This window comes from Ovis canadensis, chromosome 1, assembly GCF_042477335.2.
Source record: "Ovis canadensis isolate MfBH-ARS-UI-01 breed Bighorn chromosome 1, ARS-UI_OviCan_v2, whole genome shotgun sequence".
NCBI classification, from domain to species: Eukaryota; Metazoa; Chordata; class Mammalia; order Artiodactyla; family Bovidae; genus Ovis; species Ovis canadensis.
The window spans coordinates 132,774,810-132,787,750 of NC_091245.1; the positions used below are offsets into that span (position 1 = coordinate 132,774,810).

The following is a 12,941-nucleotide window of genomic DNA, read 5'->3' on the forward strand; positions in this document are numbered from 1 at the left end:
TCTCCAAGCCAGGCTTCAGCAATATGTGAACCGTGAACTTCCAGATGTTCAAGCTGGTTTTAGAAAAGGCAGAGGAACCAGAGATCAAATTGCCAACATCCGCTGGATCATGAAAAAAGCAAGAGAGTTCCAGAAAAACATCTATCTCTGCTTTCTTGACTATGCCAAAGCCTTTGACTGTGTGGATCACAATAAACTGTGGAAAATTTTGAGAAAGATGGGAATATCAGACCACCCGACCTGCCTCTTGAGAAATCTATATGGAGGTCAGGAAGCAACAGAACTGGACATGGAACAACAGACTGGTTCCAAATAGGAAAAGGAGTACGTCAAGGCTGTATATCGTCACTCTCCTTATTTAACTTCTATGCAGAGTACATCATGAGAAACGCTGGACTGGAAGAAACACAAGCTGGGATCAAGATTGCCGGGGGAAATATCAATAACCTCAGATATGCAGATGACACCACCCTTATGGCAGATAGTGAAGAGGAACTAAAAAGCCTCTTGATGAAAGTGAAAGAGGAAAGTGAAAAAGTTGGCCTAAAGCTCAACATTCAGAAAACAAAGATCATGGCATCCGGTCCCATCACTTCATGGGAAATAGATGGGGAAACAGTGGAAACAGTGTCAGACTTTATTTTGGGGGGCTCCAAAATCACTGCAGAGAGTGACTGCAGCCATGAAATCAAAAGATGCTTGCTCCTTGGAAGAAAAGTTATGACCAGCCTGGATAGCATATTCAAAAGCAGAGATATTACTTTGCTGACTAAGGTCTGTCTAGTTAAGGCTATGGTTTCTCCAGTAGTCATGTATGGATGTGAGAGTTGGACTGTGAAGAAGGCTGAGCGCCGAAGAATTGATGCGTTTGAACTGTGGTTTTGGAGAAGACTCTTAAGAGTCCCTTGGACTGCAAGGAGATCCAACCAGTCCATTCTGAAGGAGATCTATCTGCCTTGGGATTTCTTTGGAAGGACTGATGCTAAAGCTGAAACTCCAGTACTTTGGCCACCTCATGCGAAGAGTTGACTCATTGGAAAAGACTCTGATGCTGGAAGGGATTGGGGGCAGGAGGAGAAGGGGATGACAGAGGATGAGAAGGCTGGATGGCATCACTGGCTGGATGGCATCACTGACTCGATGGACGTGAGTCTGAGTGAACTCCGGTAGTTGGTGATGGACAGGGAGGCCTGGTGTGCTGTTATTCATGGGGTCACAAAGAGTCGGACACGACTGAGCAACTGAACTGAACTGAACTGAACTTCATGAGAGATAAACATAGTAGGCATGATGAATTTGTCTTCCTAGAAAACCAATGGTTTCCCTTTATATCCAACCCAAAGGGTTCCATTCTTTATACATAGTCCTCAGTGGCCATCTGTGGTAAAGATGAATTTGGTCCACACTAAGTGAGACAGAAATCTCATTTTTGTTTTCTTAAATCCACTTAGTTCAACTGTGACCCATCTTTGAACTCCCACCCATGCTTGACCCCGGCCTCCAGTGCCCACCCCCCTAGGTGTGCATGAACATGTGTGTGCACGCGCATATACACACACACACGGATGAGGCTCTGATAAGGCAAAAATAAGAACAAAACCAAGTTCTCATCTTTGGAAAGGTCCTTCTAAGATCCTTCAATTTACTCTCTACTTTCGAGGATGCTTAGTATGGTCCTTTGTGTCTTGTAAGCTGCCCTGGGTCACACTTAGGGTGTACGGATTTCGGTGGGCCTGCAGAAATGGAGCCCCTCATTTCTGAGGACACTTCACTCTGCTGGTGCTGTCAGACTGCAGGGCTCGAGTCCTTAACACCAGCAGCCTGTAGTCCTTTCTCCCCTTTTCATTCTGACTTAGCTGTTTCCCTGCTTCCAATCCTCTCCCTCATTCCTCACCAGCTCTGGCACTCCATTATTGCTAAAGGCTGAGATATTTTATATAGAACAAAAAAGAAGATTTGGGTTTCCTATGGCTTGTGTTTTTGGCCAGGCTAACATCATCCATGCAGCAACAAATTTCAAAGCCTGGATTCTGCCTTGAAACACAGCAAGGAAAAGGCAGGCGTAAAACAAATATGACTGAATGTCTGAAATGTTGTCTGCTGTAAAACAAAGCCAAAGTGTTTTTGGTGAAGTTTTAGGGGATGGTAGATGGATATTTGCAATAACTAAAGTCGGCTAAAAATATAGGTTCATGACAGATTAATTTTTAAACTGTATTTTAATTAGTCTTTATTATTTTGAAAGAGTTCCTTTAAATTGACATTTTTTTACTCATCTCACCTGAAATTCTAGTGGATGATCTAGTGGCAGGCTTGTGGTGGAATTGTACTCAGTGTGATTTGTGAGGTGTGCATCTGTGTGTGTTTCCTTATAAACTCTTACCTGGCAGTATAATTTTTCTCCCCTAGCAGCTTAGCTGCCTTGAAGAAATAAATTTAGAACTCAGGTGAGATACCTGCTAAATACAACCACAGAAAGCTTGGAAAACAATTTTTTCTAATATTGGAATCTATCTCCAGTTGGCAGGATTTATCATCATTCTATTTGTAACATGATCCAACCTCTCTATACATCTATACATATTTTTCACATGTGGCATGCTTTATCAAATATTTTAAACACAAAGAAAGTTTTATAAAAAACACATATATTAAATCTTTTTCCAAACTGAGATGTTGGTCTAAAGCAATGTTTAAAATTTGTCTAATTTTTATTCTTTTTACAAGATCACTAAGACTTCTCCTTGCCTTACAATAAAAAAGGACCATTTATAGTAGGTAGGAAAGTGGATGGATAGATGTATTTTACATTAGGAAAGAATAATAAATATTTAAGACCCATAGCCACATCACTGTGCTAGACTAAGTAGTTTGTGTGGAGTACATTTTCCTAAAAACTTGACCACTTTTTTTCTTGAGGGAAAAAAAAAAAATGCCCAGGTAATGTAGTCACTAAGCAATCAATTGGATAACTTGTTTTTAAGGAAAGTCACGCATATACACATATACTATGTTTGCAAGGATTTACCAAGTGTTTCCAAAACACTCTGAAACCCAAACACACTCTAGGAATTAGCACTGCTCTCAAATGCGTCAAGGGCTCTGCCGTTTCTAGTAAGAATCTGGATCACAGGCCATTGAGCATCCCCAGCTGGGCTCAACATCTGCTCTGAACATGTATTTAAGAATTCAGAGGCTAACCTAGAAGGACTAGATCAATCTGACCTTTGTTTTAATGTTCCTGTGTTTAATGTGATTTGTATTTGAACTCTTTGCTGACTCTGCACTTTTCCTTGAAGTTCCTGTCTAGTATTGAAGAGAAAAACTGTGTGAGAATCTCTTTTTAATTATTTGTCTCATTTGGTTAACAAATGCAGTTTGAGAAAGAGTAACAAGTCTTCATGGGTGACAAGGGTCTCCACTGTGGGCTCTTTTCCTGACTATAAACGTCATTACTGTTTCTAAAATGGACTCCCAAACTAGTCTAGACAAATCTACTTCACTGCATGACTGATGGAAATGTTGGCTGTCTTTGGGGCATGTATTTGGCTGGTTTGACTGGTTATTAAAACAGAAATCCCTGGGTACCCTTAGAATTATTCTAAATCCCCGTTCCCCACCATCCCTTCCACCACCTCCCCTCTAATCCAACTCTGTGACTGGGTCTGCTTTGGTTGTTTTGTGGCCATCCTAGCTTGCTGTTGGGCTTCCCTGGTGGCTCAGATGGTCAAAGAATCTGCCTGCAATGCAGGAGACCTGGGTTTGATCCCTGGGTTGGGAAGATCCCCTGGAGAAGGGAATGGCTACCCACTCCAGTATTCTGGCCTGGAGAATTTCATGGGCTGTATAGTCCATGGGGTGCAAAGAGTCAGACATTACTGAGTGATTCTCACTTATCTTGCTGGTAAATATTTTTCACTTTATCTAAGTTCTCAATTATATTTGTTCTTATGTGCTTAGAGATCATAAGCCAGAGGTTACCGGAGGGTAATCTCACTCTTTGTTGAGTGAGCTGCTTTCCATGATGAAGTGAATCTTTTAATCAAAGCAGTGCATTACTTTGAAGACCCTGGTAATGTTATCATCAGGACAGAGAGGAATTAGAAATTAGATCATTTACCTAATACTCTTCCACCCCCAGATTCCCATGATGAGCCATGGAGCCAGCACTCTCTGCTCTGGTGGGAAACGTGTATGTCTTCTTTCCGTCCCACCTTCATATTCCTCACCTTCAAATTGGTTTTCTTCATTCAGCTTGCCCTACCTAGGACACCCCATATGTCCACCTTCACAAATTCCTCCCACTATTTTATACAGTTCCTCCATCCATATGGCTCTGTGCTCGTCCTTAGGACTCTGCCTTGGGCATTCAAAGGAATTTATTAGCTAAAACCTCACTGCTGTTATGATCTTTACTACTATCATGAGAAGAAAAGGCTGGTACCTAGTAAGCTGTCTTTTGACTGTGACATTCTGGGGTCCTCACCCATCTTTATTAGCCAACCCAAAAGATAGTCTCCAATGGTGAGTCCCACAGGCCTGGGAGGGATGCTGACTCATAAGAAGCCGGCTGAACCTTGTGGAGCCACCATTACTCATGTCTCCTTCCCATCTGTGCAGTCCTTTCCCAGGAGAAGGAGCATTTTCCAAAACTGCACTGATATAGCCTGAATGCAGCAGAAGTTTTTACACCATTAGTCAGTGAGTTTAAGAGGCTGCTCACATTGCCTGCTTGCACGGGGCAAGCAAGGAAGAATGAATCAGCCTGCTTTGGTTTTTCAAAATGGTTCAGTTGGGTCCCAGATCATCAAGTTGTTACAGCACCTTCGTTTTGCTTTGGCTCTGCAGTTACTGCTGGGGAACAGTCTTTAACTCAATTACCCTTCTCTCCGATCCTCTTAAGTCCAATAAGGATAAACATTATTTAATGGAATATTACTTTTAAAAATGGGTTCAAACAACACAAACTTTAGACTCCATTTCTACTGGCACGATCCGTTAGTCACATCTCACTGCTTAGTACTTTGTGCGTGTGGGTGCATGTAAGTCACTTCAGTCGTGTCCGACTCTTTGCAAACCTATGGACCATAACCCACCAGGCTTCTCTTTCCATGGGATTCTCCAGCAAGAATACTGGAGTGGGTTGCCGTGCCCTCCTCTAGGGGATCTTCCTGACCCAGGGATCAAACCTACATCTCTTATGTCTCCTGCATCGGCAGGCGGGTTCTTTACCACTAGCACCACCCGGGAAGTCCCAGTACTTCATTCCTCAAGTAATTAAAATCTACTCACTATTTGCTCATCTCAATTCATTTAGGAACCCATCATCCCAAACAAAATTTATCTCAGCTTATGAGTTTCTCCATGAGAGAGCTCTGTATTCTGCCTATGTCTGTATTCTAGACAGGTAGTTATACAGTGCAGGGTTCCTGTTCTGAAATTTAAATAATCAGAATATACAGGTTTTCTAAAAATGACCCAAGCCACTTGAAGGGGAAACAGTAGCCAAGAGCGTGGGGGTGGAAACGGCAAAGATGTTGCTGGTTTGCAGAAATATCAAGACCATCTGCTATGTCAACAACGTTTCTGCCACAGTCAAAACCAGCTGGTAAGAATAAAGGCTGGGCAGGATGGCAGACCCCAGGATGAGAGTAGTTGGCCCTCCTGACAGGGGAAAGCTTGGTTCAGAAGGAGCTTGACGGTTAGGGGAGGCAGCCAGCCGGAAGCTGCAGGCCCTAACAAGGTCTGCGTTTGCAAACAAAGCATAGCTCATACCACACTGAGGAGGGCCACTCTGTTTTGGACTAGTCTCAAGAATGCCTTAGTCATACATACGGCATTTATAGAAGTGAGGCGCCAAGTCACTCACTGGAACGCCTCGTCCACACCTTAACTGGAGACGTTATGGAGCATCAGTAAACGTGCTTCTCTACTCTTCTTGCAGTTGTCCTGGGAGAATACAAGAAAGCAGGAAAAGAAGGCTGGCCATTGTAGGGCGAAAGGTTGTCTTACGATTATTTTGAGCCATGGTGCATTTGCCTATAGGAAGAAGTAGCAGTTCAGTTGACTCACTAGGGGAACTGAAGAATCCTCTCCATGAAAACATTCCCTAAACTATGGTCTGCACAGAAAACATTCTTATCATCATTTATTTCCTCCTGGTCCCAAATATCCATCCACTTGTCGTCAGAAGCTTGTGATTCGGGTTTAATCTAATGGCTTCATAACGAATGCCAATCATCATTTCAAGGTAGACAGAATGTGATGCGATAGAAGTTAAGACAAACATCTGCATTAGATCAGGTGTATTATTGGCGATAATGGTTGGTGATTTATGATCTGATAAAGTGGAAAAGATGCAATTCATATGTACTTTGGTTTTGACTCTGTAGAATGCTAGAATTGTTATGATCTTGCCATTTATGGGTCTTTTATATTATAATAGTAGTTACCCTTATCTTCTTTCAAATCTGGATAAAGATAATAATTACGAATATACCGTAGAGACTTTACGTGTGTGTGTGTTCACAAACACTCCTCTGGCTTTCAATCTAATTATTGACCAGAGCTGTTTTGTTGTATTGTCCTATGTCAATATTTCTCAAGAAAATTAAGCAAGTGATAATCTCCATTTAGTACATTTTAGATAATCTCCTAAAAACTGAAATGGCCTTTCCTATGTAAACACACAATGGCCTACCCTCCCAATTTGAGTTTATTTATACAGGGAATTCTCAGAATCACCACACCAGCCAGTCCCTAAAAAGCTCCCTCAAATAATCTATATGATCACTTTTACTGCAGGCCACATTTACTGTAGTCCAAATGTGAATCTTGCAAAGATATTTTTTTCATGGCAGTTCATACATATTCTATTTCCCTTTTAGCTAGACTTGTCACTAACAAAGCATTTACAGTCAACATTTGCAAGGTGGCTATCAAAACTGAATTTTGTTCCTCTGTACTAAAGACATTTATGTACTTATAAAAAAACAACTACTCAGATTCATTAAGTACCGCTATAAATCTTTCTCCTGAAATGATGATTCTGCTGTCTTCAAGTCTCTGCGGCAGCACAGTGCTCACTTTGCTACAGGAAGACTTTAGCCTGCAGGTAGACTGCTACTGAGATGGCACCGCCTGGTAGATAGAGTGTGAAAAGAATCCACCCACCTCATTCTGCCCCGAGGTCCCAGGCAACCTTGAGCAAGTCATTTGGGCTTTTCTCTGCATTTCAGAGTTTCTTTTCACAATGATGGAAAAACCTTCACATCTTCTCTCTTTGCAGGGACCATTCTAACATGGCCTTCATTTCTGCCCATTATATACATTTTTATTACTGTTTTCCTGTTTAAAATCTCTTATGATATGACCATTCAACATTCCTGGGTAACTATGTGATTATATCAGAGAATCAACTACACCCCCCAGGGAGTGCTAGTGGTAAAGAACCTGCCTGCCAATGCACGAGACACAGGAGACAGGGATCGATCCCTGGGTCGGGAAGATCCCCTGGAGGAGGGCGTGCAACCGACTGCAGTATTCCTGCCTGAAGAATCCCATGGACAGAGAAGCCTGGCAGGCTACAGTTAATGGGGTCACAAAGCGTTGGACATGACTGAAGTGACTTAGCATGCATGCATGCCCTCCTCCAGGGGATCTTCCCAACCCAGAGATCAGAACAGTGTCTCTTATGTCTCCTGCATTGGCAGGCAGATTCTGGGCCAATGATTCTCCTGGGAAACCCAAAATGTTATGTTTCAGTTTCAGTTCAATTGCTCAGTTGTGTCTGACTCTTTGCGACCCCATGGACTGCAGTACACCTGTCCATAACCGACTCCTAGAGTTTGCTCAAACTCATGTCCATTAAGTTGGTATTACCATCCAACCATCTCACCCTCTGTCATCCCCTTCTCCTCCTGCCTTCAATCTTTACCAGCATCAGGGTCTTTTCCAATGAGTCAGCTCTTTGCCTCAGGTACCAAGTATTGGAGTTTCAGCTTCAGTACTTCCAGTGAACACACAGGACTGATTTCCTTTAGGATGGACTGGTTGGATCTCTTTGCAGTCCAAGGGACTCTCAAGAGTCTTCTCCAACACCACAGTTCAAAAGCATCAATTCTTCAGCACTCAGCTTTCTTTATAGTTCAACTCTCACATCCATACGTAACTATTGGAAAAACCATAGCTTTGACTAGACAGACCTTTGTTAATGTCTCTGCTTTTTTAATGTGCTGTCTAGGTTGGTCATAGCTTTTCTTCCAAGGAGCAAGTGTCTTTTAATTTGATGGCTGCAGTCACCATCTGCAGTGATTTTTGGAGCCCCCAAATTAATTCTGTCACTGTTTCCATTGTTTCTCCATCTATTTGCCATGAAGTGATGGGACTGAATGCCATGATCTTCGTTTTCTGAATGTTGAGTTTTAAGCCAACTTTTTCACTCTCCTCTTCCACTTTCATCAAGAGGCTCTTTAGTTCTTTGCTTTCTGCCATAAGGGTAGTGTTATCTGCGTAATCTAAGGTTATTGACATTTCTCCCGGCAATCTTGATTCCAGCTTGTGCTTCATCCAGTCCAGTGTTTCTCATGATGGACTCTGCATATAAGTTAAATAAGCAGGATGACAATATACAGCCTTGACGTACCCCTTTCCCGATTCGGAACCAGTCTGATGTTCCATGTTCAGTTCTAACTGTTGCTTCTTGATCTGCATACAGATTTCTCAGGGGCGTGCTCCCATGGAAATGTCATGTACCACAAACTATATTCTCTTCACGGACTTCTTTTTTCATATCTGCTCCATGCCCTTTCCCCAGTCTTTGATACAGTCCAAATTTGTTTTTAATATTTCAAAGTTCCTAAACAAGAGAGAGGGCTACCTATTGCTGAGTTCTAGCATATGGGAGATGATTTATTCATTTAGCAAGCATGCAATCCATAACAGAGTTGAAGGACTGTTGGACAAATACAAGACAAAGGAGAGTTTCAGTGAGACAAATTTTGGTTCAGCATCAGTGCTTTTCTTCCCATGGAGACTTGCTTACATGTGAGATGTGTAGGATACAGAGCACTGCATTGCTAGAAGAAGGCTATGTGCTGAAGAGGAAAGGTATTCTGGGTACAAATACAAGCTACATACAGCTACCCTAGATGCACAGGCTGAGCCAGCAGAATTACTGGCTTCTCCAATACACTTGTCAGAACAGGAATGATGGAATCAAGAGGTGATACCAGTGGGCCCTGTTCAGCTATTGGGAAGGAGGTTCCCGGGCTATGATGTGAAGTCAGATTTCAAGGTTTCAGAACATCAGCCCATCCTCAGCAGCACCCTAAGCAGTGGCTAGAGAACCTCACTGCCACCATTGCCCTAACTTTCAGTAAAACGGAGGACTTCCCCAGTGGCCCTAGGTAAGGAATCTACCTGCCAATGCAGGAGATGCAAGAAGTGCAGGTTCAATCCCTGGGTCAGGAAGATACCCTGGAGTAGGAAATGGCAACACATTCCAGTATTCTTTCCTGGAAAATTCCATGGACAGAGGATGGGCTACAGTCCAGTTTGACTCAGTTCAGTCACTCAGTCATGTTCGACTCTTTATAACCCCGTGGACTGCAACATGCCAGGCTTCCCTGTCCATCACCAACTCCTGGAGCTTGCTCAAACTTATGTCCATCGAGTCGGTGATGCCATCCAACCATCTCATCCTCTGTCGTCCCCTTCTCCTCCCGCCTTCAATCTTTCCCAGCATCAGGGTTTTTTCCAGTGAGTCAGTTCTTTGCATCAGGTGGCCAAAATATTGGAGCTTCAGCTTCAGCATCAGTCTTTGCAATGAATATTTAGGACTGGTTTCCTTTAGGATGGACTGGTTTGATCTTCTTGCAATCCAAGGGACTCTCAGAGTCTTCTCCAACACCATAGTTCAAAAGCTTCAGTTCTTTGGTGCTCAGCTTTCTTTATGGTCCAACTCTCACATCCATACATGACTACTGGACAAACCATAGCCTGGACTAGATGGACCTTTGTTGGCAAAGTAACGTCTCTGCTTTTGAATATGCTATCTAGGTTGGTCATAACTTTCCTACCAAGGAGCAAGCGTCTTTTGATTTCATAGCTGCAGTCACCATCTGCAGTGACCATCTGCAGTGATTCAGTCCATGGGGTCACAAAAAGTCGGACATGACTGAGCACGCACAAGATCTGTAAAAAAGGTGCCTAGAAATGAGGATAGTATTTGCCCTAACATAGCTGGATTGTGGTCCTATCCTAGGTTTAGAAAGAAACTGAGATTCTGGGCAGAATAACCATGCAGACTACTGAGAAAATAAAAAGACGTAAGAAGTGGAGCCTAACATCCAGCGGGTGACCTTGCACACACAGTCAGGTCATGTTATTTTCCTACTGAACATCAACAATTTCACAGAATACCAATTTCAGACAAAGTTACTCTGAGACCAAGATAAGTGAGACAAAACAAGCCTACTTCATAATCTTGTCTAAGCACAGATATAATTGAGGTTATTCTATCACCCATAAAATACCAAACACCTTCTTTTTTGCCAAAATTAATGGCTGCCATTTATTTACTATTCTGCCATCTCTATAGATAAGATTTCTTGATAACTGATTATAAAATTCGCCCTGCTTTTTGACAGCGTCCAATCTAGAGTGAACTCTTGCTTTCTTAGATCCTCCTTCAGATGACTCAAAGCCCAGATCCTCTAAGAGGACCTTCCTAATGCCCTCTTACAGAGATAGCCCATGGTTTCCCATGGGGCGGGGGGTGTTCCCCCTCACCGAAACAAGTGAAAAACCCAACTTGTCCAATGACAGCTGTGCTCCTGGAGGTCTCTGGCTGGAGGGATTGACACTGCAAATTTGGATTAAAGACAGAAGCCCAATTCTAAGGAATCAGCAAACATTTAGACGAGGCTGCTGCTGCAGCTGCTGCTAAGTCACTTCAGTCATGTCCAACTCTGTGTGACCCCATAGACGGCAGCCCACCAGGCCCCCCCATCCCTGGGATTCTCCAGGCAAGAACACTGGAGTGGGTTGCCATTTCTTCCTCCAATGCATGAAAGTGAAAAGTGAAGTGAAGTCGCTCTTTGCGACCCCGTGGACTGCAGCCCACCAGGCCCCTCCATCCATGGGATTTTCCAGGCGAGTACTGGAGTGTGGACATTATTAAAGCTGTAACACGTTTGGAGTTACACAAGCAGCTGAGGTTGGCCTCAGGGCCCTGAATCTTGGAACTTGTTCTCACCACAAGTGAATTCCAAACCACTCCAGAAAGTAGAGCTGGTGTCACAGTCCTGGCTGGAAGTGGGCTCTTTAGGGTAACAAGAAAAACTACTTGGATCTGCAGTAGGGAGTTCAGGAAAGAAGCAGAGAGGGAAGGAAGAGGCACTTAATGAGCTGAGCTGTGTTTGTAATACTTGAAAAGCTGTGAAATGTTATAGGCCAGGGCCATTATAATCAGAACTGTCAAATCATCAACCATCCAGAGATACATTGAAGAAAAGCAAAGATAACTATAATTCCGTTGCTAGAATCTAGGAAAATCTTTTTTAAAAAGTGTAGCTATGAGGCCATTTATACCACATCCTTTTAACTTAGTTTGTGCTGCCTTTCTTTCACTCTGTCTCTTTCACACACACACACACACACATGCACGCACCTCGTTATCAATGTATCTTTATTTTTTTCCATTTTCAAGCCTTTTAAACTTACGCCCAAGGCTAAATGTTCTAACTTGTTTTATTCTCTGCTTAAAGCAGTAGCTCTTGACTTTGGTAGCTATACATTAAAATCCCCTGGGAAGCATAAAAAAAAAAAAAAAAAAACAACTTGTGTCCAAGACATACTGATTCAGTTAGAATTCAGTTAGAATTTCTGGAATAAAACTCTGATATAAGTGTGGTGTTCTGTTTTGTTGTCTTTTTCCTTATGGACAGTGAAAGTGAAGTCACTCAGTCGAGTCTGACTCTTTGTGACCCCATGGACTGTAGCCCACCAGGCTCCTCCGTCCATGGGATTTTCCAGGCAAGAATACTGGAGTGGGTTGCCATTTCCTTCTCCAGGAGATCTTCCCAACCCAGGGACTGAACCTGGGTCTCCCACATTTTAGGCAGATGCTTTACCATCTGAGCCAGCAGGGAAGTACTATGGACAAGCGACTCCAGTGTGCCAAGATTGAGACCTAGTCTTGAGTTTCTGGTTGACAGTTTCTGCCTTAGTTTGCTAAAAGTCTCATTTTTTAATTGGTGAGTTTCTTTCCAATGAATACACTATATCTTCAGCCGTATTCCTCTAGCACAACTGTTCTTGACCTGCCTAGATCCCAGCTATGCGGTTAAATTGAGAGTGTAGGCTCGGGCTTGCAAATCTATGCTGGAGACATAAAAAATGTGGGTTCAATCCTTGGATTGGTAAGATCCCCTGGAGGTGGGCATGGCAACCTACTCCAGTATTCTTGTCTGGAGAATCCCATGGACAGAAGAGCCTGGTGGACTACAGTCCATAAAGTGGCAAAGAGTCCGATACGACTGAAGCGACTTAGTACTCAGGCATGCAGGACTGGCTCAGTCACCTGTTTTGATTCTAAAGAATCATGGAAATTTGACAACCATGGAACTTGCACCAGTTGCACGGGTGGAGAGGGGATATTTAAAATGAGTTCACATGAACCACTCAGAATAGGCAATGGCAGTTGTGCTGGACAGTGTGGCGGGGCGGGGGGGGGGGGGGGCGGGGGGAGGTCTGTGGGAAGAGAGTCAAAGAGTTCTCCAAATGTGCCAGATATCATCTTAATTGCTGGATGAAGGTGGGGCACAAGGGATCCTAAGAAGGGGTCTGGGCAGTAAAATGTCATTTATGGAAACTGCAACTGTGAACATCTATCGGTAAAGAGGTATTTTCATGCCTCGGGGGCAGGCTTTCCTGTGAGT

At 43.2% G+C, this 12,941-nt stretch overlaps 1 protein-coding gene across 4 annotated transcripts in view; it reads left to right on the plus strand.

Annotated features, from left to right (window-relative positions):
* CYYR1 (cysteine and tyrosine rich 1) overlaps positions 1-12,941 on the plus strand; it is a 215,629-nt gene that overhangs the window by 181,756 nt on the left and 20,932 nt on the right. The gene's annotated exons all lie outside the window — the stretch shown is intronic.